The 27,854-nt window shown below is 46.8% G+C and overlaps 1 protein-coding gene across 1 annotated transcript in view; it reads left to right on the top strand.

The window, feature by feature from the left end:
- Positions 1–27,854, top strand: part of stau2 (staufen double-stranded RNA binding protein 2) — a 321,253-nt gene that overhangs the window by 226,998 nt on the left and 66,401 nt on the right. The window lies entirely within an intron of this gene.

Here is a 27,854-nt window from a genome sequence, read left to right as displayed (position 1 = left end):
CACGGCTTCCTGGGAGCTGCACGAACACGCCAGGCTAGGACCAGGCTAGGACCAGGCTAGGACCAGGCTAGGACCAGGCTAGGACCAGGCTAGGACCAGGCTAGGACCAGGCTAGGTAATAGCTTACAGGGAACATTGACTATGATGCATTGTGTATCTATTAACAACATAACCTGTACTTAGCAAACCACTTCATATAGTCCTGGGATACATGTGGAACTAATCTGTCTTTGTTTTGTACGTAGAGACAACATGAGACCACAGATATCCTTTATCATACGGAACTAATCTGGCTTTGTTTTGTACGTATAGACAACATGAAACCACAGAATGGAAACTGCCATTATCTCAACAGCCAATCTATTGTGTGTGTGTGTGCGTCAACGTCAAATTTTCTAAAATGTAGTCATTAATTCCTTAGGGTTTAGGGTTGGGATTAGTTATTGGATTGGTTAAAACCCACTAATAAAACTAGTCCAAAACACCCTGCCTGATGGTACAGCTGAAGTCGGAAGTTTACATACACTTTAGCCAAATACATTTAAACTCAGTTTTTCACAATTCCTGACATTTAATCCTAGTAAAAATTCCCTGTCTTAGGTCAGTTAGGATCACCACTTTATTTTAAGAATGTGAAATGCCAGAATAATAGTAGAGAAAATGATTTATTTCAGTTTTTATTTCTTTCATCACATTCCCAGTGGGTCAGAAGTTTACATACACTCGATTAGTATTTGGTAGCATTGCCTTTAAATTGTTTAACTTGGGTCAAACGTTTTGGGTAGCCTTCCACAAGCTTCCCACAATAAGTTGGGTGAATTTTGGCCCATTCCTCCTGACAGAGCTGGTGTAACTGAGTCAGGTTTTTAGGCTTCCTTGCTCGGACACGCTTTCTCAGTTCAACCCACACATTTTCTATAGCATTGAGGTCAGGGCTTTGTGATGGCCACTCCAATACATTGACTTTGTTGTCCTGAAGCCATTTTGCCACAACTTTGGAAGTATGCTTGGGGTCATTGTCCATTTGGAAGACCCATTTGCGACCAAGCTTTAACTTCCTGACTGATGTCTTGAGATGTTGCTTCAATATATCCACATAATATTCCTCCCTCATGGTGCCATCTATTTTGTGAAGTGCACCAGTCCCTCCTGCAGCAAAGCACCCCCACAACATGATGCTGCCACCCCCGTGCTTCACGGTTGGGATGGTGTTCTTTGGCTTGCAAGCCTCCCCCTTTTTCCTCCAAACATAACGATGGTCATTATGGCCAAACAGTTCTATTTTTGTTTCATCAGACCAGAGGACATTTCTCCAAAAAGTACAATCTTTGTCCCCATGTGCAGTTGCAAACCGTAGTCTGGCTTTTATATGGTGGTTTTGGAGCAGTGGCTTCTTCCTTGCTGAGAGGCCTTTCAGGTTATGTCGATATAGGACTCGTTTTACTGTGGATATAGATACTTTTCTACCTGTTTCCTCCAGCATCTTCACAAGGTCCTTTGCTGTTGTTCTGGGATTGATTTGCACTTTTTGCACCAAAGTCCGTTCAGCTCTAGGAGACAGAACACATCTCCTTCCTGAGCGGTATGACGGCTGCGTGGTCCCATGGTGTTTATACTAGCGTACTATTGTTTGTACAGATGAACATGGTACCTTCAGGCGTTTGGAAATTGCTCCCAAGGATGAACCAGACTTGTGGAGGTCTACAATTTTTTTCTCGGCTGAGTTCTTTAGATTTTCCCATGATGTCAAGCAAAGAGGCACTGAGTTTGAAGGTAGGCCTTGAAATACATCCACAGGTACACCTCCAATTGACTCAAATGATGTCAATTAGCCTATCAGAAGCTTCTAAAGCCATGACACTATTTTCTGGAATATTCCAAGCAGTTTAAAGGCACAGTCAACTTAGTGTATGTAAACTTCTGACCCACTGGAATTGTGATACAGTCAGTTATAAGTGAAATAATCTGTCTGTAAACAATTGTTGGAAAAATTACTTGTGTCATGTACAAAGTAGGTGTCCTAACCGACTTGCCAAAACTATAGTTTGTTCACAAGAAATGTGTGGAGTGGCTGTAAAACGAGTTTTAATGACTCCAACCTAAGTGTATGTGAACTTCTGACTTCAACTGTATGTAGTCTCCCGACATCCTGCTTTCAGATGTCGAATTTCACAATGGATTTGTGTGTGTGTGTGTGTGTGTGTGTGTGTGTGTGTGTGTGTGTGTGTGTGTGTGTGTGTGTGTGTGTGTGTGTGTGTGTGTGTGTGTGTGTGTGTGTTTTTCTCTCGCCCCATCCCTCTCAGACCACCTTTACATTGTTGAAGTCTAATGACTAGGAGATGTAATGTCTTCTCTTAGAATGCAGTGATTCATAGTAAATAATTTAATGAAGTCAGTCCTAATTCACTGTGGTTAGTAGATCAACATTGGTGAGACGCCCCTCTCTGTCTCTCTCTCTGTCTCTCTCTCTTCTCTCTTTCTCTCTCTCTCTCACACTCCTATCTCTCTCTCAATTCAATTAAAATCAATTTAATGGCTTTATTGGCATGGGAAACATGTGTTAACATCGCCAAAGCAAGTGAAGTAGATATTAAACAAAAGTGAAATAAACAATAAAAATGAACAGTAAACATTACACTCACAAACGTTCCAAAAGAATAAAGACATTTCAAATGTCATATTATGTCTATATACAGTGTTGTAATAATGTGCAAATAGTTAAAGTACAAAAGGGAAAATAAATAAGCATAAATATGGGTTGTATTTACAATGGTGTTTGTTCTTCACTGGTTGCCCTTTTCTTGTGGCAACAGGTCACAAATCTTGCTGCTGTGATGTCACACTGTGGTATTTCACCCAGTAGATGTGGGAGTTTATCAAAATTGGGTTTGTTTTCAAATTATTTGTGTGTCTGTGTAATCTGAGGGAAATATGTGTCTCTAATATGGTCAAAGATTGGGCAGGAGGTTAGGAAGTGCAGCTCAGTTTCCATCTCATTTTGTGGGCAGTGTGCACATAGCCTGTCTTCTTTTGAGAGCCAGGTCTGCCTACGGAGCCCTTTCTCAATAGCAAGGCTATGCTCACTGAGTCTGTACATAGTCAAAGATTTCCTTAAGTTTGGGTCAGTCACAGTGGTCAGGTGTTCTGCCACTGTATACTCTCTGTTTAGGGCCAAATATCATTCTAGTTTGCTCTGTTTTTTTGTTAATTCTTTCCAATGTGTCAAGTAATTATCTTTTTGTTTTCTCATGATTGGGTTGGGTCTAATTGTGCTGCTGTCCTGGGGCTCTGTGGGGTCTGTTCGTGTTTGTGAACAGAGCCCCAGGACCAGCATGATTAGGGGACTCTTCTCCAGGTTCTAGAGGATGTAGAATTTAACGGAACACCATTTACTGTCAGGGCCCAGGCCCAGGTCCGGCAGAATATGTGCAGAAGATCTAGGTGCCTTGGTTGGGGACAGAATCACCAGATCATCAGCAAACAGTAGACATTTGACTTCAGATTCTAGTAGGGTGAGGCCGGGTGCTGCAGACTGTTCTAGTGCCAATATATTGATATATATGTTGAAGAGGGTGGGGCTGAAGCTGCATCCCTGTCTCACCCCACGGCCCTGTGGAAAGAGATGTGTGTGTTCTTTGCCAATTTTAACCGCACACTTGTTGTTTGTGTACATGGATTTTATAATGTTGTATGTTTTTCTCTCAACACCACTTTCCATCAATTTATACAGCAGACCCTCATGGCAAATCGAGTCAAATGCTTTTTTTGAAATCAACAAAGCATGAGAAGACATTGCCTTTGTTTTGGTTTGGTTTGTTTGTCAATTAGGGTGTGCAGAGTGAATACGTGGTCTGTCGTACGATAAATTGGTAAAAAGCCAATTTGACATTTGCTCAGTACATTGTTTTCACTGAGGAAATGTACGAGTCTGCTGTTAATGATAATGCAGAGGATTTTCCCAAGGTTGCTGTTGACGCATATCCCACGGTAGTTATTGGGGACAAATTTGTCTCCACTTTTGTCGATTGAGCAGTCCTAAGTGCCAAATTTTGGAGAAGATGCCAGAGCTCAGGACGATGTTAAAGAGTTTTAGTATAGCCAATTGGAAATTGTGGTCTGTATATTTGTTCATTTCATTGAGGACACCATCAACACCACAGGCCTTTTTGGGTTGGAGGGTTTATATTTTGTCCTGTAGTTTATTCAATGTAATTGGAGAATCCAGTGGGTTAATAGTTGATTCTAAGATTTGTATTTGATGGTGAGGTAGACTACCGATCAAAAGTTTACAACACCTAGTCATTCAAGTGTTTTTCTTTATTTTTATTATTTTCTACATTGTAGAAAAATAGTGAAGACATCAAAACTATGAAATAACACATGGAATCATGTAGTAACCAAAAAAAGTGTTAAACAAATCCAAATATATTTTATATTTGAGATTCTTCAAATAGCCACCCTTTGCTTTGATGAGAGCTGTGTACACTCTTGGGGGGGGCCTATATAGGGTGTGGCCAGGGTTTGCTTGGGGTGGTCTCAGCTGGTTGGGGTGTGGCTGGTGATGCTGTGGTCTGGGTGTAGGTTCTCTTGTTGTGGGTTCTCTCGGTCTCTCCCTTCAGGAGGGGGTCTCGCTGGTCTGGGCGTGGTGTCCGTTGCTCTGTTGCTCCTGTGTGAGGTGCTGGGGCTACAGTTGATAGAGACTACCTTCAGGGTCCTGGAAAAAGTTGTGATTGCTGCCTTGTAGAGGTGGACCTGGTCGTAAAAGCTGTTCAAGTCCTCTCCTCTCTACTCTCTGTCTCGCTCCTCTCTTTCTCTCCTCTCTACTCTCTATGTCTCTCTCCTCTCTTTCTCTCCTCTCTACTCTCTCTGTCTCTCTCCTCTCTTTCTCTCCTCTCTTTCTCTCTTCTCTACTCTCTCTGTCTCGCTCCTCTCTTTCTCTCCTCTACTGTCTGTTTCGCTCCTCTCTTTCTCTCCTCTACTCTCTGTCTCTCCTCTCTACTCTCTGTCTCTCTCCTCTCTTTCTCTCCTCTCTACTCTGTCTCTCTCCTCTCTTTTTCTTCTCTCTACTCTCTCTGTCTCTCTCCTCTCTTTTTCTTCTCTCTACTCTCTCTGTCTCGCTCCTCTCTTTCTCTCCTCTACTCTCTGTCTCGCTCCTCTCTTTCTCTCCTCTACTCTCTGTCTCGCTCCTCTCTTTCTCTCCTCTCTACTCTCTCTGTCTCTCTCCTCTCTTTTTCTCCTCTCTACTCTCTCTGTCTCTCTCCTCTCTTTTTCTTCTCTCTACTCTCTCTGTCTCGCTCCTCTCTTTCTATCCTCTCTACTCTCTCTCTCCTCTCTTTCTCTCCTCTCTACTCTCTCTGTCTCTCTCCTCTCTTTTTCTTCTCTCTACTCTCTCTGTCTCTCTCCTCTCTTATTCTTCTCTCTACTCTCTCTATCTCTCTCCTCTCTTTTTCTTCTCTACTCTCTCTGTCTCGCTTCTCTCTTTCTCTCCTCTCTACTCTCTATGTCTCTCTCCTCTCTTTCTCTCCTCTCTTTCTCTCCTCTCTACTCTCTCTGTCTCTCTCCTCTCTTTCTCTCTTCTTACTCTCTCTGTCTCGCTCCTCTCTTTCTCTCCTCTACTGTCTGTTTCGCTCCTCTCTTTCTCTCCTCTACTCTCTGTCTCTCCTCTCTACTCTCTGTCTCTCTCCTCTCTTTCTCTCCTCTCTACTCTGTCTCTCTCCTCTCTTTTTCTTCTCTCTACTCTCTCTGTCTCTCTCCTCTCTTTTTCTTCTCTCTACTCTCTCTGTCTCGCTCCTCTCTTTCTCTCCTCTACTCTCTGTCTCGCTCCTCTCTTTCTCTCCTCTACTCTCTGTCTCGCTCCTCTCTTTCTCTCCTCTCTACTCTCTCTGTCTCTCTCCTCTCTTTTTCTCCTCTCTACTCTCTCTGTCTCTCTCCTCTCTTTTTCTTCTCTCTACTCTCTCTGTCTCGCTCCTCTCTTTCTATCCTCTCTACTCTCTCTCTCCTCTCTTTCTCTCCTCTCTACTCTCTCTGTCTCTCTCCTCTCTTTTTATTCTCTCTACTCTCTCTGTCTCTCTCCTCTCTTATTCTTCTCTCTACTCTCTCTATCTCTCTCCTCTCTTTTTCTTCTCTACTCTCTCTGTCTCGCTCCTCTCTTTCTCTCCTCTCTACTCTCTATGTCTCTCTCCTCTCTTTCTCTCCTCTCTACTCTCTCTGTCTCTCTCCTCTCTTTCTCTCTTCTCTACTCTCTCTGTCTCGCTCCTCTCTTTCTCTCCTCTACTGTCTGTTTCGCTCCTCTCTTTCTCTCCTCTACTCTCTGTCTCTCCTCTCTACTCTCTGTCTCTCTCCTCTCTTTCTCTCCTCTCTACTCTGTCTCTCTCCTCTCTTTTTCTTCTCTCTACTCTCTCTGTCTCTCTCCTCTCTTTTTCTTCTCTCTACTCTCTCTGTCTCGCTCCTCTCTTTCTCTCCTCTACTCTCTGTCTCGCTCCTCTCTTTCTCTCCTCTACTCTCTGTCTCGCTCCTCTCTTTCTCTCCTCTCTACTCTCTCTGTCTCTCTCCTCTCTTTTTCTCCTCTCTACTCTCTCTGTCTCTCTCCTCTCTTTTTCTTCTCTCTACTCTCTCTGTCTCGCTCCTCTCTTTCTATCCTCTCTACTCTCTCTCTCCTCTCTTTCTCTCCTCTCTACTCTCTCTGTCTCTCTCCTCTCTTTTTCTTCTCTCTACTCTCTCTGTCTCTCTCCTCTCTTATTCTTCTCTCTACTCTCTCTATCTCTCTCCTCTCTTTTTCTTCTCTACTCTCTCTGTCTCGCTCCTCTCTTTCTCTCCTCTCTACTCTCTGTCTCTCTCCTCTCTTTCTCTACTCTCTCTGTCTCTCACCTCTCGCTCTCTCTCAATTCAATTCAATTTAAGGGCTTTAGTGGCATGGGAAACATATGTTAACATTGCCAAAGCAAGTGAATAATAAACAAAAGTGAAATATACAATAAAATGTTTACAGTAAACATTACACAAAAGTTCCAAAAGAATAAAGACATTTCAAATGTCATATTATGCCTATATACAGTGTTGTAATGATGTGCAAATAGTTAAAGTATTATCTTGAGAGCCAGGTCTGCCTTCGACTGCCTTTCTAAATAGCAAGGCTATGCTCTCTCTCTCTCCTCTCTCCTTCACTCTCTCTCCCCCTCTCAGTCTCTCTCTCTTTCTCTCCACTCTCCTTCTCTCCTCTCTACCTCCCTCTTTCTCTCCTCTCTCTGCTCTCTCTCTCCTCTATCTCGCTCCTTTCTCTCTCCTCTATCCTCTCGCTCTTCTCTCTCTATCTCTCTCCAGTCTCTCTCCTTTCTCTCTCTATCTCTCTCCTTTCTCTCTCCTCTCTCTCTCTTTCCCCCCTCTCTCCTCAATCTCTCTCTCTCTCCCGCCTCTCTCCAGTCTCTCTGCCTCTCTCTCTCTCTCCTTTCTCTCTCCTCTCTGCCTCCCTTCCTTTTCTCCGTGCCCCACGTCGCGACTCCGTGTGAGCCTGTGAGAGGGAGACTTTGAAATGAGACATGCCTAGGACATCACAGAGGAGACTGGGCACTCAGAGATGAGCTGGCTTGATTTATAAGAGGACAGGGAGAAGGGGAATGTTTTGAGAGGTGCACAAGGCCACAAGGTCCTCCATTAGTACTCTGACCCCTGATAGAGGGCCCATCGGAGGAGAATGGGGGAGGGGATGGACGACATGGGGAACTGGAGGGATGGAAGGAGAGATGACATGGGGGATGGAAGGAGAGATGACATGGGGGGATGGAAGGAGAGATGACATGGGGGATGGAAGGAGAGAGGACATGGGGGATGGAAGGAAGGAGGACATGGGGGATGGAAGGAAGGAGGACATGGAGGGATGGAAGGAAGGAGGACATGGGGGATGGAAGGAGAGAGGACATGGGGGATGGAAGGAAGGAGGACATGGGGGATGGAAGGAGAGATGACATGGGGGATGGAAGGAGAGAGGACATGGGGGGATGGAAGGAGGACATGGGGGATGGAAGGAGAGATGACATGGGGGATGGAAGGAGAGAGGACATGGGGGATGGAAGGAGAGATGACATGGGGGATGGAAGGAGAGATGACATGGGGGATGGAAGGAGAGAGGACATGGGGGATGGAAGGAAGGAGGACATGGAGGGATGGAAGGAAGGAGGACATGGGGGATGGAAGGAGAGAGGACATGGGGGATGGAAGGAGAGATGACATGGGGGATGGAAGGAGAGATGACATGGGGGATGGAAGGAGAGATGACATGGGGGGATGGAAGGAGAGATGACATGGGGGATGGAAGGAGAGATGATATGGGGGGATGGAAGGAGAGATGACATGGGGGGATAGAAGGAGGGATGATATGGGGGGATAGAAGGAGAGATGATATGGGGGATGGAAGGAGAGATGACATGGGGGGATAGAAGGAGAGAGGACATGGGGGGATGGAAGGAGAGATGACATGGGGGATGGAAGGAGAGAGGACATGGGGGATGGAAGGAGGGAGTACATGGGGGATGGAAGGAGAGAGGACATGGGGGGATGTAGAACTAACAGAACAGTTTAGTAGAGCTAACAGAACAGTTTAGTAGAGCTAACAGAACAGTTTAGTAGAGCTGGCAGAACAGTTTAGTAGAGCTAACAGAACAGTTTAGTAGAGCTGGCAGAACAGTTTAGTAGAGCTGGCAGAACAGTTTAGTAGAGCTAACAGAACAGTTTAGTAGAGCTGGCAGAACAGTTTAGTAGGGCTGACAGAACAGTTTAGTAGAGCTAACAGAACAGTTTAGTAGAGCTGGCAGAACAGTTTAGTAGAGCTAACAGAACAGTTTAGTAGAGCTGGCAGAACAGTTTAGTAGGGCTGGCAGAACAGTTTAGTAGAGCTAACAGAACAGTTTAGTAGAGCTGGCAGAACAGTTTAGTAGAGCTAACAGAACAGTTTAGTAGAGCTGGCAGAACAGTTTAGTAGAGCTGGCAGAACAGTTTAGTAGAGCTAACAGAACAGTTTAGTAGAGCTGGCAGAACAGTTTAGTAGAACTAACAGAACAGTTTAGTAGAGCTGGCAGAACAGTTTAGTAGAACTAACAGAACAGTTTAGTAGAGCTGGCAGAACAGTTTAGTAGAGCTAACAGAACAGTTTAGTAGAGCTGGCAGAACAGTTTAGTAGAGCTAACAGAACAGTTTAGTAGAGCTGGCAGAACAGTTTAGTAGAGCTAACAGAACAGTTTAGTAGAGCTGGCAGAACAGTTTAGTAGAGCTAACAGAACAGTTTAGTAGAGCTGGCCCAGCACCACACAGGAAGTAGAAGAGCTGCTCCAACTAGTCCTGGGTTGAGAGGAGGGAAGACATTTCAACAGGAAATACATCACAGGAATTATAGTACCTTTCTGGTTGTGATTACATCAGAATCTGTTATCTTCCTGTGATTCCGTTACAGGGCTGGTTATGATGTATCCCTAATGACATCTGGTGACATTTTACCCAGAGCCTAACTCAGTCAGCCAGCCAAATGACAGCTTTCTACTGCGGAGAGATTATGCTGCCAGCGATCAAATCTTCAACAGAGACCAATCTCTCTGTTTCTCATAACTAAATCTGTGTTTTCTCATATTATAGCTAGCATGCTGTGCATTCGGTATGTATTCAGACCCCTGGACTTCTTCCAAATGTTGTTACGTTACAGCGTTATTCTAAAATTAATTAAATGAATTGTTTTCCTCGTCAATCTACACACAATACCCCATAATGACATCACAATACCCCATAATGACATCACAATACCCCATAATGACATCACAATACCCCATAATGACATCACAATACCCCATAATGACATCACAATACCCCATAATGACATCACAATACCCCATAATGACAAAGCGAAAACAGGTTTTTAGAAATGTTTTCACATTTATACAAAATATATATATATTTTTAAATGTATTTACATATGTATTCAGACCCTATGCTATGAGACTCAAAATTGATCTTGATTGACCTGTGGTTAATTCAATTGATTGGACATGATTTGGAAAGGCACACATCTGTCTATACAAGGTCTCACAGTTGACAGTGCATGTCAGAGCAAAAACCAAGCCATAAGGTCGAAGGAATTGTCCGTAGAGCTCCAAGACAGGATTGTGTGGAGGCACAGAGCTGGGGAAGGGTACCAAAACATGTCTGCAGTATTGAAGTTCCTCATGAACACAGATGCCTCCATACTTTTTAAATGGAAAAAGTGTGAAATCACCAAGACTCTTCCTAGAGCTGGCCGTCCAACCAAACTGAGCAATCAGGGGAGAAGGGCCTTGGTCAGGGAGGTGACCAAGAACCCGATGGTCACTCTGACAGAGCTCCTCTGTGGAGATGGGAGAACCTTCCAGAAGAACAACCATCTGTTCAGCACTCCACCAATCAGGCCTTTAGGGTAGAGTGGCCAGACGGAAGCCACTCCTCAGTAAAAGGCAAATGACAGCCCACTTTGAGTTTGCCAAAAGGCACCTAAAGACTCTCGGAACCATGAGAAACGAGAGTCTCTGGTCTGATGAAACCAAGATTGAATTCTTTGGCCTGAATGTCAAGCATCACGTCTGGAGGAAACCTGGCACCATCTCTACGGTGAAGCATGGTGGTGGCAGCATCATGCAGTGGGGATGATTTTCAGCGGCAGGGACTGGGAGACTAGTCAGGATCGAGGGAAATATGAACGGAGCAAATTACAGAAAGATCCTTGATGCAAACCTGTTCCAGAGCACTCCGGACCTCAGACTGAGGCGAAGGTTCACCTTCCAACAGGACAACGACCCTAACCACACAGACAAGACAACGCAGGAGTAGCTTCGGGACAAGTCTCTGAATGTTCTTGAGTGGGGCAGCCAGAGTCCGGACATGAACCCGATCGAACATCTCTGGAGTGACCTGAAAATATCTGTGCAACGACACTCCCCATCCAACCTGACAGAGCTTAAGAGGATCTGCAGAGAAGAATGGGAGAAACTCCCCAAATACAGGTGTGCCAAGTTCATAGCGTCATACCCAAGAAGACTTGATGCTGTAATCGCTGCCAAAGGTGCTTCAACAAAGTACTGAGTAAAAGGTCTGAATACTTATGTAAATGTGATATTTCAATTTGTTTATGAATACATTTGAACAAATATATCACCGTTTTTTGCTTTGTCATTATGGGGTATTGTGATGTCATTATGGGTTATTGTGATGTCATTATGGGGTATTGTGATGTCATTATGGGGTATTGTGTGTAGATTGATGGGAAAAAAAACAATTGAATCCATTTTAGAATAAGGCTGTAATGTAAAAACAAGAAAAAGTCAAAGGGTCTGAAAACTTTCCCAATGCACTGTGGGGATAGAACAGAACACTGTCCACTAGGAGATAGAACAGAACACTGTCCACTAGGAGATAGAACAGAACACTGTCCACTAGGAGATAGAACAGAACACTGTCCACTAGGAGATAGAACAGAACACTGTCCACTAGGAGGTAGAACAGAACACTGTCCACTAGGAGGTAGAACAGAACACTGTCCACTAGGAGGTAGAACAGAACACTGTCCACTAGGAGATAGAACAGAACACTGTCCACTAGGAGGTAGAACAGAACACTGTCCACTAGGAGATAGAACAGAACACTGTCCACTTGGGAGTGGATTACAGCTGATGTTTTCAGGCTCCACTTGGGATTGGACAACAGCACTGTATCTGTGACCAACAGATGTATATTTGTATTCCCAGTCATGTGAAATCCATAGATTAGGACCTAATGAATTTATTTCAATTGACTGATTTCATTATATGAACTGTAACTCAGTAAAATCTTTGTAATTGTTGCATGTTGCGTTTATATATATTTTTCAATGTAATTCCACACATATACTGTTAGTAAAGACCAGATTAAATGGAAAATAGTCTGACGGGTGAGAATATTATCAAGTGCTTGTCAAATTATGAATGAGAGACTGATGAAGTGTGTGTAGCCTGCACAAGAAACAAAGCAAGCCACATGTTCCCTCGGAAATTGTTCTGGAAAAATATCCTTTTTGTATTTTATTCAGCTATGTTCAATTGTGTTGTTCTTACTATAAAATAATATAAAATAAGCAGATTTTGCCTGTCAAATGAACTCGTGTAGCCCACAGCCATATAGCATAGCCAGATCAGATGCTGTTCTGTTCTTATGAAATAGGCAACATTTTCTTCACATCATAATGTTTCTTTAGACTAAAACACATCATGGATTTATTGTGATGTAGGTATTGGTGGCTTTATTAAAAAAAAATATATATTATATATCTATATATCTATTTATATATTTTTACATATAGATGTTCCAAAGGTCTCATCAGTGGCTTGTAGGCTACGCATGGATCCCGGTTTTCTAAACGTGTTTATTGTTGACTAACGGTCAATTACCGTGAGACCGGGCAGATATTTGCATGACAATCACCGGCTGACAATACGTCATGACCGTCACGTGATCCAGTCACCGGTAGACACTGATCCTAGGTCAGTATCTCGATGTCACCTCTTTTTAAAGGTGCAATATGCAGGAATCGCTCCGCCATTTCTTAGTTGCTAAAATTCTAATAGTTCACCTAATTTCAGTTTATTGCATATAGAACAGATTGCAATTGCATATAGAACAGATCTACCACTTCTTAGACTTGCGTTCAATGAGAATGACAGATCTATAACGCACATTTCTATGTGAATTATGGTCGGGTCGCCCCACAAAAGTTGTATATTGTAGCTTTAAGGTTAGGGTGTTCATTAGCTGATCCTAGATCCGTCCGTGTTTCGTAGCATCTTCTACCTAGAGCCCTGTTCCAATCCACTGGCTGTCCCAGGCATGCTGGGTAATATAGATGGTCGCAGTCAGCTCGTTATATAGACTGCGCCCCACACTATTCCAGTCATACAGTATGGTACGCAGCCATTATTGTCTTCTCACAACTGTGTGTAGCTTGTTCTAGGTGGGAGATGGGGTTATTGGAGAGGATAGGGGTGGCTGGGATGGAGAGGGGGGGTGGCTGGGATGGAGAGGAGGGGTGGCTGGGATGGAGAGGGGGGGGTGGCTGGGATGGAGAGGGGGGTGGCTGGGATGGAGGGGGGGGTTGGCTGGGATGGAGAGGGGGTTGGCTGGGATGGAGAGGGGGGTTGGCTGGGATGGAGAGGGGGGGTGGCTGGGATGGAGAGGGGGGGTGGCTGGGATGGAGAGGGGGGTGGCTGGGATGGAGGGGGGGTGGCTGGGATGGAGAGGGGGGTGGCTGGGATGGAGAGGGGGGGTGGCTGGGATGGAGAGGGGGTGGCTGGGATGGAGAGGGGGGTGGCTGGGATGGAGAGGGGGGTGGCTGGGATGGAGAGGGGGGGTGGCTGGGATGGAGAGGGGGGTTGGCTGGGATGGAGAGGGGGGGTGGCTGGGATGGAGGGGGGGTGGCTGGGATGGAGAGGGGGGTGGCTGGGATGGAGAGGGGGGGTGGCTGGGGTGGAGAGGGGGGGTGGCTGGGATGGAGAGGGGGGTTGGCTGGGATGGAGAGGGGGGGTGGCTGGGATGGAGAGGGGGGTGGCTGGGATGGAGAGGGGGGTTGGCTGGGATGGAGAGGGGGGTTGGCTGGGATGGAGAGGGGGGTTGGCTGAGATGGAGAGGGGGGGTGGCTGGGATGGAGGGGGGGGGGGGGCTGGGATGGAGAGGGGGGGTGGCTGGGATGGAGAGGGGGTTGGCTGGGATGGAGAGGGGGGTGGCTGGGATGGAGGGGGGGGTTGGCTGGGATGGAGAGGGGGGGTGGCTGGGATGGAGAGGGGGTTGGCTGGGATGGAGAGGGGGGTGGCTGGGATGGAGAGGGGGTTGGCTGGGATGGAGAGGGGGGTGGCTGGGATGGAGGGGGGGGGGGCTGGGATGGAGAGGGGGGGTGGCTGGGATGGAGAGGGGGTTGGCTGGGATGGAGAGGGGGGGTGGCTGGGATGGAGAGGGGGTTGGCTGGGATGGAGAGGGGGGGTGGCTGGGATGGAGGGGGGGGGGGCTGGGATGGAGAGGGGGGGTGGCTGGGATGGAGAGGGGGGGTGGCTGGGATGGAGAGGGGGGTTGGCTGGGATGGAGAGGGGGGGTGGCTGGGATGGAGGGGGGGTGGCTGGGATGGAGAGGGGGGTGGCTGGGATGGAGAGGGGGGGTGGCTGGGGTGGAGAGGGGGGGTGGCTGGGATGGAGAGGGGGGTTGGCTGGGATGGAGAGGGGGGGTGGCTGGGATGGAGAGGGGGGTGGCTGGGATGGAGAGGGGGGTTGGCTGGGATGGAGAGGGGGGTTGGCTGGGATGGAGAGGGGGGTTGGCTGAGATGGAGAGGGGGGGTGGCTGGGATGGAGGGGGGGGGGGGCTGGGATGGAGAGGGGGGGTGGCTGGGATGGAGATGGGGTTGGCTGGGATGGAGAGGGGGGTGGCTGGGATGGAGGGGGGGGTTGGCTGGGATGGAGAGGGGGGGTGGCTGGGATGGAGAGGGGGTTGGCTGGGATGGAGAGGGGGGTGGCTGGGATGGAGAGGGGGTTGGCTGGGATGGAGAGGGGGGTGGCTGGGATGGAGGGGGGGGGGGGCTGGGATGGAGAGGGGGGGTGGCTGGGATGGAGAGGGGGTTGGCTGGGATGGAGAGGGGGGGTGGCTGGGATGGAGAGGGGGTTGGCTGGGATGGAGAGGGGGGGTGGCTGGGATGGAGGGGGGGGGGGGCTGGGATGGAGAGGGGGGGTGGCTGGGATGGAGAGGGGGGTGGCTGGGCTTGAGAGGGGGGTTGGCTGGGATGGAGAGGGGTTTGGCTGGGATGGAGAGGGGGGGTGGCTGGGATGGAGAGGGGGGTGGCTGGGATGGAGAGGGGGTTGGCTGGGATGGAGAGGGGGGTGGCTGGGCTTGAGAGGGGGGTTGGCTGGGATGGAGAGGGGGGTGGCTGGGACAGAGAGGGGGGTTGGCTGGGATGGAGGTGGGGGTGGCTGGGATGGAGAGGGGGGGTGGCTGGGATGGAGAGGGGGGGTGGCTGGGATGGAGAGGGGGGTGGCTGGGATGGAGAGGGGGGTTGGCTGGGATGGAGAGGGGGGTGGCTGGGATGGAGAGGGGGGTGGCTGGGATGGAGAGGGGGGTTGGTTGGGATGGAGAGGGGGGTTGGCTGGGATGGAGAGGGGGGGTGGCTGGGATGGAGAGGGGGGTGGCTGGGATGGAGAGGGGGGGGTGGCTGGGATGGAGAGGGGGGTTGGCTGGGATGGAGAGGGGGGGGTGGCTGGGATGGAGAGGGGGGGTGGATGTGATGGAGAGTGGGGTGGCTGTGATGGAGAGGGGGGGTGGCTGGGATGGAGAGGGGAGTTTGCTGGGATGGAGAGGGGGGGTGGCTGGGATGGAGAGTGGGGTGGCTGTGATGGAGAGGGGGGGGTGGCTGGGATGGAGAGGGGAGTTGGCTGGGATGGAGAGGGGGGGGAAGGAAGGGGGGATGTGGAGGAGAAGAAAGTAGGAGAAAGGAGATATATAAGGGTGTCTGACTGCAGATTCCTTCCAGTTACCAGATATGGTTACCGTGACACATGTATTCCCATATAACACACACTGACAGGCTAACAGACACACCCTCTTTGCTGTGCCAGTAAAATAGAGGGGGGGGAATACATGTGTCTATGAAGCCTGTGGCTGTTACAGAGAGGTACTGCTCACCTCCTCCATCCTCTCCCCATTCTCCTCTCCTCCTCCTCTCTTCTCCTCTCTTCTCCTCTCTTCTCTTCTCTTCTCCTCCCTTCTCTCTTCTCCTCTCCTCTCCTCCCTTCTCTCTTCTGCTCCCTCCTCTCTTCTCTTCTCCTCCCTTCTCTCTTCTCCTCTTCTCTTCTCCTCCCTTCTCTCTTCTCCTCTCCTCTCCTCTCTTCTCCTCTCTTCTCCTCTCCTCTCCTCTCTTCTCCTCTCTTCTCTTCTCCTCTCTTCTCTTCTCCTCTCTTCTCCTCTCTTCTCTTCTCTTCTCTTTTCCTCTCCTCTCCTCTCCTCCTCTCCTCTCCTCTCCTCTCCTCTCCTATCTTCTCTTCTCCTCTCTTCTCTTCTTCTCCTCTCTTCCTCTCCTCCCCTCGTCTTCTCCTGTCTTTCCCTCTCCTCCTTCCTCTCCTCCTATTTCCTGGGAATGGCCAGAGACCTCATCATACGATATCACCATACTTAGGGACCAATAAGATATGTATAGCGATTCCATACTGGGATTTTATTGTGTTTTGGTCTTCCAACCATATTGCTCACCATATGTCTGCTGCAGAGGGACAAGAAAAAGCCATGAGAAAACGAGTTTTGATCGATAATGGAAATGAAAGTGCTAAAACAAATTGACTCCCTATTTAATAAGAAGATTGAGAACAAACTATGAAGGAAAAATATTGGAGTTTTGGTCCAGGTACAGCCAACTGATGCAAAAATAATATTGCAATATTGTAAAAACAATACGATATATCGTCAAAAATAATATCCCGACATGAAACTATCAATTTTTTCCCCTTATCACTAATCTTTACCTCTCCTCTCCCCCTTCCTCCCTTTCTCCTCTCCTCCCTTTCTTCTCCCTTCCTCCTATCCTCCCTTCCTTTCCTCCCTTCCTCCTCCCCTATCCTCCCTTTCTCCTCTCCTCCCTTCCCCCTCTCCTCCCTTCCTCCTCTCCTCCCTTCCTCCTCCCCTCTCCTCCCTTCCTCCTCTCCTCCATTCCTCCCTTCCTCCTCTTCTCCATTCCTCCTCTCCTCCCTCCCTCTCCTCCCTTCCTCCTCTCCTCCATTCCTCCCTTCCTCCTCTTCTCCATTCCTCCTCTCCTCCCTCCCTCTCCTCCCTCCTCTCCTCCCCTCTCCCCCCCTCTCCTCCCTCCCTCCCTCCCTCCCTCCTCTCCTCTCCTGTCCTCCCACCTGTAGAAACTCTCTTCCACCTTGTCATTAAACCCAGACAGTGATAATTCAAATGGCATTCAGAAGATCAGATATATCATCATGATATCTGCTTCATTTCTCTGACAGCCGTCTATTGTAATGCCTGGCGTTGTATCGGACGCTCCTATCTCTCCCCCTCCGTTGACGAGGTAATTGATTCCTAAATGTGACAGTCGTATGGCTAGACAAGGTCAGGGCTGATTGATATATAGCCCCAATGCAACCTGCTTTCACACTTTATTACACATGCAAATAACAGACAGGAAGTGATGAGCACCCACCTCAAATCAAATCACATTGTATTGGTCACAGACACGTGTTCTGTAGATGCTAATGCGGTTTGTGGGCGAAATGCTTGTGGCTCCTGGGTCAGCCATGTGTGTCGTGCGTGTGTTTACGTCTGTAGTGCCTCCTGGGAAATGCCAGCAGGCCTTGTTAAGTAAGCACTTCACGGTAAGGTCTACACATGTTGTAATCGGCACGTGTGACTAATAAAGTTAGATTTTTTGGTATTTGCATCCTGACCTTATCACCTGTTACTCCTCTCCTTTAGCATCACTAGGACTTCCCCTGTTCCCCTGGAGACCGTTCCCCCCCCTTCTCTCTCCATTCCATATCTCTGTTAGGAGATCCCATGGTAATGAACCCGACAGGGGGAATCCTACCAATGATTAGAGTGATAAGTTGTTGGTCAGAATGCAAATACACCCCTCTAGTTATCACCTTGCAGGCTGCAGGCTGGCGTGTTGCTGTGCACATGGTGGAACAGGGGCCACCCAATCAGAATGGGATTTAGGACGGAAGGTTCCGGAACGGAGAGCTACTGTCCTGTAGGTTTTAACTCCAACCCTCTTCCTGGTGTGTGTGTGTGTGTAAGGGATGTAACGATTCACCACAATGCATCGGTCCCCTGTTCAAATGTTACGCACCGGTCAGAAAATCGATTTTAAACGTTAAGATGTCGGGTTTACAATTTTAGTTTTGTTCCGTATGACGTCAGAAAATACCTATCGTCTTTTGTGACCCACTGCTTCCTCTCCTTCAGTGTCTAACTGAGCATGTCGTTGCGTTGACAGTCATTGATTTAAAAGTTATTTAGCCGGCGCGAACAACCCCAGACAACATCAATGGCCTAGTCAGACTTGAGACCACTGAGTGCTAGGCCTATTCGTGATCTGGCACATCTGCACGTTCCCTTCAGCATTCAAATGTTTGTAAAATAGCTCGGCGCAATATTAGGCTTTATTAGATGAGTGACAACAAATGTAATTAGTCTTTTTTTTAATTATTATCCGCTGTTAAAAATTGTTTTTTTTTCCGGAATAAAAGTAGCCTAAACTAGTGCCTAAGAACCAACTCTCATCTGGCTATAGATAGACTACATGGAGCCCCATACCTAGCCCAGTAATGGACTAGAGGCACCTGGCTATAGATAGACTACATGGAGCCCAGTAATGGACTAGAGGCACCTGACTATAGATAGACTACATGGAGCCCCATACCTAGCCCAGTAATGGACTAGAGGCACCTGGCTATAGATAGACTACATGGAGCCCAGTAATGGACTAGAGGCACCTGGCTATAGATAGACTACATGGAGCCCCATACCTAGCCCAGTAATGGACTAGAGGAACCTAACGTTACCCCTTATAGGTCATGGACCCCCATACCTAGCCCAGTAATGGACCAGAGGAACCTAACGTTACCCCTTATAGGTCATGGACCCCCATACCTAGCCCAGTAATGGACTAGAGGAACCTGACTATAGATAGACTACATGGAGCCCCATACCTAGCCCAGTAATGGACTAGAGGCACCTGGCTATAGATAGACTACATGGAGCCCCATACCTAGCCCAGTAATGGACTAGAGGCACCTGACTATAGATAGACTACATGGAGCCCAGTAATGGACCAGAGGAACCTAACGTTACCCCTTATAGGTCATGGACCCCCATACCTAGCCCAGTAATGGACTAGAGGAACCTGACTATAGATAGACTACATGGAGCCCCATACCTAGCCCAGTAATGGACTAGAGGCACCTGGCTATAGATAGACTACATGGAGCCCCATACCTAGCCCAGTAATGGACTAGAGGCACCTGACTATAGATAGACTACATGGAGCCCAGTAATGGACCAGAGGAACCTAACGTTACCCCTTATAGGTCATGGACCCCCATACCTAGCCCAATAATGGACTAGAGGCACCTAACGTTACCCCTTATAGGTCATGGACCCCCATACCTAGCCCAGTAATGGACCAGAGGAACCTAACGTTACCCCTTATAGGTCATGGACCCCCATACCTAGCCCAGTAATGGACTAGAGGAACCTAACGTTACCCCTTATAGGTCATGGACCCCCATACCTAGCCCAGTAATGGACCAGAGGAACCTAACGTTACCCCTTATAGGTCATGGACCCCCATACCTAGCCCAGTAATGGACTAGAGGAACCTAACGTTACCCCTTATAGGTCATGGACCCCCATACCTAGCCCAGTAATGGACCAGAGGAACCTAACGTTACCCCTTATAGGTCATGGACCCCCATACCTAGCTCAGTAATGGACTAGAGGAACCTAACGTTACCCCTTATAGGTCATGGACCCCATACCTAGCCCAGTAATGGACCAGAGGAACCTAACGTTACCCCTTATAGGTCATGGACCCCCATACCTAGCCCAGTAATGGACCAGAGGAACCTAACGTTACCCCTTATAGGTCATGGACCCCCATACCTAGCCCAGTAATGGACTAGAGGAACCTAACGTTACCCCTTATAGGTCATGGACCCCCATACCTAGCCCAGTAATGGACCAGAGGAACCTAACGTTACCCCTTATAGGTCATGGACCCCCATACCTAGCCCAGTAATGGACCAGAGGAACCTAACGTTACCCCTTATAGGTCATGGACCCCCATACCTAGCCCAGTAATGGAGCAGAGGAACCTAACGTTACCCCTTATAGGTCATGGACCCCATACCTAGCCCAGTAATGGACTAGAGGAACCTAACGTTACCCCTTATAGGTCATGGACCCCATACCTAGCCCAGTAATGGACCAGAGGAACCTAACGTTACCCCTTATAGGTCATGGACCCCATACCTAGCCCAGTAATGGACTAGAGGAACCTAACGTTACCCCTTATAGGTCATGGACCCCCATACCTAGCCCAGTAATGGACTAGAGGAACCTAACGTTACCCCTTATAGGTCATGGACCCCCATACCTAGCCCAGTAATGGACCAGACGAACCTAACGTTACCCCTTATAGGTCATGGACCCCCATACCTAGCCCAGTAATGGACCAGAGGAACCTAACGTACCCCTTATAGGTCATGGACCCCCATACCTAGCCCAGTAATGGACTAGAGGAACCTAACGTTACCCCTTATAGGTCATGGACCCCCATACCTAGCCCAGTAATGGACCAGAGGAACCTAACGTTACCCCTTATAGGTCATGGACCCCCATACCTAGCCCAGTAATGGACCAGAGGAACCTAACGTTACCCCTTATAGGTCATGGACCCCCATACCTAGCCCAGTAATGGACTAGAGGAACCTAACGTTACCCCTTATAGGTCATGGACCCCCATACCTAGCCCAGTAATGGACCTGAGGAACCTAACGTTACCCCTTATAGGTCATGGACCCCCATACCTAGCCCAGTAATGAACCAGAGGACCCTAACTTTACCCCTTATAGGCCATAGACCCCCATACCTAGCCCAGTAATGGACTAGAGGAACCTAACGTTACCCCTTATAGGTCATGGACCCCCATACCTAGCCCAGTAATGGACTAGAGGAACCTAACGTTACCCCTTATAGGTCATGGACCCCCATACCTAGCCCAGTAATGGACCAGAGGAACCTAACGTTACCCCTTATAGGTCATGGACCCCCATACCTAGCCCAGTAATGGACTAGAGGAACCTGACTATAGATAGACTACATGGAGCCCCATACCTAGCCCAGTAATGTACTAGAGGAACCTAACGTTACCCCTTATAGGTCATGGACCCCCATACCTAGCCCAGTAATGGACTAGAGGAACCTAACGTTACCCCTTATAGGTCATGGACCCCCATACCTAGCCCAGTAATGGACCAGAGGAACCTAACGTTACCCCTTATAGGTCATGGACCCCCATACCTAGCCCAGTAATGGACTAGAGGAACCTAACGTTACCCCTTATAGGTCATGGACCCCCATACCTAGCCCAGTAATGGACCTGAGGAACCTAACGTTACCCCTTATAGGTCATGGACCCCCATACCTAGCCCAGTAATGGACCAGAGGAACCTAACGTTACCCCTTATAGGTCATGGACCCCCATACCTAGCCCAGTAATGGACTAGAGGAACCTAACGTTACCCCTTATAGGTCATGGACCCCCATACCTAGCCCAGTAATGGACCAGAGGAACCTAACGTTACCCCTTATAGGTCATGGACCCCATACCTAGCCCAGTAATGGACCAGAGGAACCTAACGTTACCCCTTATAGGTCATGGACCCCCATACCTAGCCCAGTAATGGACCAGAGGAACCTAACGTTACCCCTTATAGGTCATGGACCCCCATACCTAGCCCAGTAATGGACCAGAGGAACCTAACGTTACCCCTTATAGGTCATGGACCCCCATACCTAGCCCAGTAATGGACCAGAGGAACCTAACGTTACCCCTTATAGGTCATGGACCCCCATACCTAGCCCAGTAATGGACCAGAGGAACCTAACGTTACCCCTTATAGGTCATGGACCCCCATACCTAGCCCAGTAATGGACCAGAGGAACCTAACGTTACCCCTTATAGGTCATGGACCCCCATACCTAGCCCAGTAATGGACCAGAGGAACCTAACGTTACCCCTTATAGGTCATGGACCCCCATACCTAGCCCAGTAATGGACTAGAGGAACCTAACGTTACCCCTTATAGGTCATGGACCCCCATACCTAGCCCAGTAATGGACCAGAGGAACCTAACATTACCCCTTATAGGTCATGGACCCCCATACCTAGCCCAGTAATGGACTAGAGGAACCTAACGTTACCCCTTATAGGTCATGGACCCCATACCTAGCCCAGTAATGGACTAGAGGAACCTAACGTTACCCCTTATAGGTCATGGACCCCCATACCTAGCCCAGTAATGGACCAGAGGAACCTAACATTACCCCTTATAGGTCATGGACCCCCATACCTCGCCCAGTAATGGACTAGAGGAACCTAACGTTACCCCTTATAGGTCATGGACCCCATATCTAGCCCAGTAATGGACTAGAGGAACCTAACGTTACCCCTTATAGGTCATGGACCCCCATACCTAGCCCAGTAATGGACCTGAGGAACCTAACGTTACCCCTTATAGGTCATGGACCCCCATACCTAGCCCAGTAATGGACCAGAGGACCCTAACTTTACCCCTTATAGGTCATGGACCCCATACCTAGCCCAGTAATGGACCTGAGGAACCTAACGTTACCCCTTATAGGTCATGGACCCCCATACCTAGCCCAGTAATGAACCAGAGGACCCTAACTTTACCCCTTATAGGCCATAGACCCCCATACCTAGCCCAGTAATGGACTAGAGGAACCTAACGTTACCCCTTATAGGTCATGGACCCCCATACCTAGCCCAGTAATGGACTAGAGGAACCTAACGTTACCCCTTATAGGTCATGGACCCCCATACCTAGCCCAGTAATGGACCAGAGGAACCTAACGTTACCCCTTATAGGTCATGGACCCCCATACCTAGCCCAGTAATGGACTAGAGGAACCTGACTATAGATAGACTACATGGAGCCCCATACCTAGCCCAGTAATGTACTAGAGGAACCTAACGTTACCCCTTATAGGTCATGGACCCCCATACCTAGCCCAGTAATGGACTAGAGGAACCTAACGTTACCCCTTATAGGTCATGGACCCCCATACCTAGCCCAGTAATGGACCAGAGGAACCTAACGTTACCCCTTATAGGTCATGGACCCCCATACCTAGCCCAGTAATGGACTAGAGGAACCTAACGTTACCCCTTATAGGTCATGGACCCCCATACCTAGCCCAGTAATGGACCTGAGGAACCTAACGTTACCCCTTATAGGTCATGGACCCCCATACCTAGCCCAGTAATGGACCTGAGGAACCTAACGTTACCCCTTATAGGTCATGGACCCCATACCTAGCCCAGTAATGGACCAGAGGAACCTAACGTTACCCCTTATAGGTCATGGACCCCCATACCTAGCCCAGTAATGGACCAGAGGAACCTAACGTTACCCCTTATAGGTCATGGACCCCCATACCTAGCCCAGTAATGGACCAGAGGAACCTAACGTTACCCCTTATAGGTCATGGACCCCCATACCTAGCCCAGTAATGGACCAGAGGAACCTAACGTTACCCTTTATAGGTCATGGACCCCCATACCTAGCCCAGTAATGGACTAGAGGAACCTAACGTTACCCCTTATAGGTCATGGACCCCCATACCTAGCCCAGTAATGGACCAGAGGAACCTAACATTACCCCTTATAGGTCATGGACCCCCATACCTAGCCCAGTAATGGACTAGAGGAACCTAACGTTACCCCTTATAGGTCATGGACCCCATACCTAGCCCAGTAATGGACCAGAGGAACCTAACGTTACCCCTTATAGGTCATGGACCCCCATACCTAGCCCAGTAATGGACCAGAGGAACCTAACGTTACCCCTTATAGGTCATGGACCCCCATACCTAGCCCAGTAATGGACCAGAGGAACCTAACGTTACCCCTTATAGGTCATGGACCCCCATACCTAGCCCAGTAATGGACCAGAGGAACCTAACGTTACCCCTTATAGGTCATGGACCCCCATACCTAGCCCAGTAATGGACTAGAGGAACCTAACGTTACCCCTTATAGGTCATGGACCCCCATACCTAGCCCAGTAATGGACCAGAGGAACCTAACGTTACCCCTTATAGGTCATGGACCCCCATACCTAGCCCAGTAATGGACCAGAGGAACCTAACGTTACCCCTTATAGGTCATGGACCCCCATACCTAGCCCAGTAATGGACCTGAGGAACCTAACGTTACCCCTTATAGGTCATGGACCCCCATACCTAGCCCAGTAATGGACCAGAGGAACCTAACATTACCCCTTATAGGTCATGGACCCCCATACCTAGCCCAGTAATGGACTAGAGGAACCTAACGTTACCCCTTATAGGTCATGGACCCCATACCTAGCCCAGTAATGGACTAGAGGAACCTAACGTTACCCCTTATAGGTCATGGACCCCCATACCTAGCCCAGTAATGGACCAGAGGAACCTAACGTTACCCCTTATAGGTCATGGACCCCCATACCTAGCCCAGTAATGGACTAGAGGAACCTAACGTTACCCCTTATAGGTCATGGACCCCATACCTAGCCCAGTAATGGACTAGAGGAACCTAACGTTACCCCTTATAGGTCATGGACCCCATACCTAGCCCAGTAATGGACTAGAGGAACCTAACGTTACCCCTTATAGGTCATGGACCCCATACCTAGCCCAGTAATGGACCAGAGGAACCTAACGTTATCCCTTATAGGTCATGGACCCCCATACCTAGCCCAGTAATGGACCAGAGGAACCTAACGTTACCCCTTATAGGTCATGGACCCCCATACCTAGCCCAGTAATGGACCAGAGGAACCTAACGTTACCCCTTATAGGTCACACACACAGACACACACACAGACTCAGCTCAAACAGATCCATATCATGAGTTCCATCAGCAGCAGATTTTGAACGGGAAAGGAAATTTGTTTATGCAACAAATGTTAGTACATCGAATGGAATCGCATTGATTCGTTCCTCTAATCAAACTGAATCGCACTGATTCGTTCCTCTAATCAAACCGAATCACATTGAATTCGTTCCTCTAATCAAACCGAATCACATTGAATTCGTTCCTCTAATCAAACTGAACCGCATTGATTCGTTCCTCTAATCAAACCGGATCGCATTGATTCGTTCCTCTTATCAAACCGAATCACATTGATTCGTTCCTCTAATCAAACCGAATGACATTGATTCGTTCCTCTAATCAAACCAGATCGCATTGATTCGTTCCTCTAATCAAACCGAATCACATTGATTCGTTCCTCTAATTAAACCGAATCACATTGATTCGTTCCTCTAATCAAACCGAATCACATTGATTCGTTCCTCTAATTAAACCGAATCACATTGATTCGTTCCTCTAATCAAACCGAATCACATTGATTCGTTCCTCTAATCAAACCGAATCACATTGATCACCAATCACACATCTTGTGTGTTTTGGGAAAAGGGAAAACAGAACACAACTTTCTCCTTGCCTCAGTCATCCATGACATTATTATAACCAGTGTGGTTGGTGATTCATTACATTATAACCAGTGTGGTTGGTGATTCATTACATTATAACCAGTGTGGTTGGTGATTCATTACATTATAACCAGTGTGGTTGGTGATTCATTACATTATAACCAGTGTGGTCGGTGATTCATTACATTATAACCAGTGCGGTTGGTGATTCATTACATTATAACCAGTGCGGTTGGTGATTCATTACATTATAACCAGTGCGGCTGGTGATTCATTACATTATAACCAGTGTGGTTGGTGATTCATTACATTATAACCAGTGTGGTTGGTGATTCATTACATTATAACCAGTGTGGTTGGTGATTCATTACATTATAACCAGTGTGGTTGGTGATTCATTACATTATAACCAGTGCGGTTGGTGATTCATTACATTATAACCAGTGCGGTCGGTGATTCATTACATTATAACCAGTGCGGTTGGTGATTCATTACATTATAACCAGTGTGGTTGGTGATTCATTACATTATAACCAGTGTGGTTGGTGATTCATTACATTATAACCAGTGTGGTTGGTGATTCATTACATTATAACCAGTGTGGTTGGTGATTCATTACATTATAACCAGTGTGGTTAGTGATTCATTACATTATAACCAGTGTGGTTGGTGATTGGTTGGTGATTCATTACAGTGTGTTGTGGTTGGTTGGTGATTCATTACAGTGTGTTGTGATTGGTTGGTGATTCATTACAGTGTGTTGTGGTTGGTTGGTGATTCATTACAGTGTGTTGTGATTGGTTGGTGATTCATTACAGTGTGTTGTGATTGGTTGGTGATTCATTACAGTGTGTTGTGGTTGGTTGGTGATTCATTACAGTGTGTTGTGATTGGTTGGTGATTCATTACAGTGTGTTGTGATTGGTTGGTGATTCATTACAGTGTGTTGTGATTGGTTGGTGATTCATTACAGTGTGTTGTGGTTGGTTGGTGATTCATTACAGTGTGTTGTGGTTGGTTGGTGCTATCTGAAACTCCTTCCTCCTAACGAATAGAATTTTGTAATAATTTCACTATTTGAATAGTGACATATTCTTCTCGGATATCTAGATATTCAAAATACTTATTTATTGTGTATTTTGTATATATTTGTTTAGTTTTTTAAAAGTGTTTTAACCTGAGCACTACTGACACTCTATTGCTGCAGCTGTGGAGGGGGCTGGTGTGTCTAGTGAACAGATTGAGGGAGAGACGCCAAGGCTAGCTAACTGTTAGCAGCCACAATGTCATATAACAGTGCATGTATTGACTGGAGTAGCCTAGAGAAGCTAGCCAGCTATAGCTAGCTAGGCTAATTGAGGCCACATAATGATCTTTCTCCCCTATCCCATTCAGTTAAAAGCAACAGCCTACCTGTCGGTTGCTCGTCGTAGCCCTACTCCTCGTTTCGCTAACTTTTAATTCCGTACTTGTATTCCTTCTTGTATTTATTGTACTCACTCTACTTGTTACACATTGAGCCTCTTAGCCGCTTTGATTGGTCAACGTAAAGAACTAGATACACATAAAGGCTACCGGTTGGCTATCGGTCTTTTTATGGGGCGTACCATTCACCTAATAATAACTATATTGAAATGTTTGTTGTTTTATTAAATTAATAATGGCATCATTGTATGTAACAATGTCACATGGATATTTTAAATTCATTTAGAAAAAGCCTTTTCAGTGTTAAAATAAGCTTTTATTTATTTTGCTAAATGAATACTAATGTCCATTGGAGTATTTGAATAACCGTGCTCTGTAGACAGCCATGTTACTAATATATATTACTAATGTTACTAATATATATTACTAATGTATATTACTAATGTTACTAATGTATATTACTAATGTTACTAATGTATATTACTAATGTTACTAATGTATATTACTAATGTTACTAATGTATATTACTAATGTTACTAATGTATATTACTAATGTTACTAATGTATATTACTAATGTTACTAATGTATATTACTAATGTATATTACTAATGTTACTAATGTATATTACTAATGTTACTAATGTATATTACTCATGTATATTACTAATGTATATTACTAATGTATATTACTAATGTTACTAATGTATATTACTAATGTTACTAATGTATATTACTAATGTATATTACTAATGTTACTAATGTATATTACTAATGTTACTAATGTATATTACTAATGTTACTAATGTATATTACTAATGTATATTACTAATGTTACTAATGTATATTACTAATGTTACTAATGTATATTACTAATGTTACTAATGTATATTACTAATGTTACTAATGTATATTACTAATGTTACTAATGTATATTACTAATGTATATTACTCATGTATATTACTCATGTATATTACTAATGTATATTACTCATGTATATTACTAATGTATGTTACTAATGTATATTACTAATGTATGTTACTAATGTTACTAATGTATATTACTAATGTATATTTCTAATGTATGTTACTAATGTATATTACTCATGTATATTACTAATGTATATTACTCATGT

The sequence above is a fragment of the Salvelinus fontinalis genome, chromosome 25 (assembly GCF_029448725.1).
Source record: "Salvelinus fontinalis isolate EN_2023a chromosome 25, ASM2944872v1, whole genome shotgun sequence".
NCBI lineage: Eukaryota > Metazoa > Chordata > Actinopteri > Salmoniformes > Salmonidae > Salvelinus > Salvelinus fontinalis.
Note: the sequence above shows the minus strand (reverse complement) of the source record. Positions and strands in the feature narration are given on the sequence as shown.